Genomic DNA, 2,174 nt, shown 5'->3' on the forward strand with positions numbered 1-2,174 from the left:
GGGGTTGGTGGGTTTGGAGTTCGTTAGTTTGGGGTTTGTGGGTTCGTGGTATTGGGGTTTGTTGATTTGAGGTTTGTACGTTTGTGGGTATAGAACATGTGGGTTTGGCGTTTTTATGTTTGTTGATATGCAGCTTGCGGGTTTGGTGCTTGTGTATTTGGGGTTTATGGGTTTGGAGCTTGTTGGTGGAATTTGTGGGGTTGTTGATATGGAGCTTGTGAGTTTGGGGCTTTATTGGTATGGGGTTTATGGGTTAGGGGGTTGTGGGTTTGGGGATTGTTAATTTGGGGTTTGTAGGATTGTGAACGAAATTTATACAGAAATTCCAGATTCTTAACATTTTTTAAAATTTTACTGCAAATGCTAACGTGCTGGCTCAATTTTGCTAATGGATTCTTGTGCGCTACCCGAAAAACATAAAGTATACCTATTAGAATTCCAGTAGACTCCCAAAACCAATTTGTGGTCCTGTGTTATGATAGCCATGAAATAAAATAAAATTTAGGGGTAGCTGCCCCTCTTAATTAAAAAAAAAATTTTGTCGAATCCAAACTTTATATTTGTCTCAAGCGCTAAACATATATTTTAATTTTTTTCTTGTGTATTTAGCAATGTTCAGCACATTTAAAAATATGTAGGGGTGGTTTACCCCAGCGTATTTTTTTATTTATGTTGGATGGTCTCTATTTTACTGTGTTTGCAACAGACAGATACATGTGTAGCGCACCGCCGTGTCCGTGTATTTAAAGACACATTAGAGTTCTATCATTTTGAGCAACCAAGAACCGTCATACTCACAGCGGAAATGTAGTTTCTTTTCAACTTATTCGCTATAATCATTTTGCATTTTTACGGCACCGATTTTTAATATTTATTATGTATTCTGTAATTATGACTGATCAGTTCCAGATGATTGACAGAAAATATATTGTTAATTTACCGAATTTTTCTCATATCCGCCACATCCTAACTAATTGAGTAATTCCTCAAGTACAAATGTATTCCGTGTACTAAATTTTTAATAAAAAGGGTTAATTCTCAACGAAAAATATAATAAATAGTTGATATTTCAACCAAGAGAAGGTTTTGATTTTAAATAAGAAAAAATTAAAGCAACTAAAAAAAGGCCGATTTTATACAAACTAAAACGGATAATTTCCGAGAAAACAATTGAAATCTATATCGAAATTTCAATTTTCAGGCAAATAGTTGAATCTGAAGCTAAAACTATTAATTTTCAATCAAAAATGGAAACGGTCAATTTGCAGTTGAAATAATTGATTTTCAAAGAAACAAAAAACAAATTTTCAACAAAAAGTAGTTAAACTTTCAACCAGACAGTTATACCTTCAAATAATTTCATGACTTTTTATCAAAGAATTTTCACCATGTCATTGAATTTTCAATCAATAAGATTCATTTTCTACCAAAAAAGACTAACATACAATGAAATACATTGAAATTTCCTACGAGAAAAATAGATCTTCGAATAATAAAACTAATTTCCAACAAAGAAGATCCATTTTGAACAACTTAATTGAATTTGTAATCAAGAAGATTAATTTTCAAGCAAAAAAAACGCACTTACAATGAAGTACCTCAATGCTAAACCAAATTGTTGAATTTTTAACAAAAATACATCAATTTTCAACGATAATGATTGTTGAATTTTTATTCAGTTTGAATGTTCAACTCGATTGTTCATCGAAAATTGTTATTTGTAACTTTCACGTTATAATTGCATAGATCAGCAGAATTCCAAAAGTGAATCAAAGAAATCAATAGGAAGACCAGATGGTGGGCGATATTCTTGTACAACAACTTCTGGCAGGAACTCTTCTGCCAAGACTTTAATTGAATATGATATAGACGAAACGTTGGATATCAAGGAAGAAATCATCCAGGGTACGAATTTTTTATTTGAATATCCCTGTTGAAACTACAAAAAAAATGCATTTTACATTTTCTTCAGTTTTCAGTTCCAGAGGAAATGACAAAAAAAACTGCCTTTTTCACTGAATAGTTGAATAAATATTTAATCTTTCTTTATTTTCAATATATATATATAATTCAAAATTTGTCATAAGGACAACCGCAGGATTTCGCCGGGAGCGGGTGCTAATCTGAATAATTGCACCCGCTTCCAGCGAAATCGCGGTAAAATTTCAGCCATA

This window comes from Belonocnema kinseyi, chromosome 2, assembly GCF_010883055.1.
Source record: "Belonocnema kinseyi isolate 2016_QV_RU_SX_M_011 chromosome 2, B_treatae_v1, whole genome shotgun sequence".
NCBI classification, from domain to species: Eukaryota; Metazoa; Arthropoda; class Insecta; order Hymenoptera; family Cynipidae; genus Belonocnema; species Belonocnema kinseyi.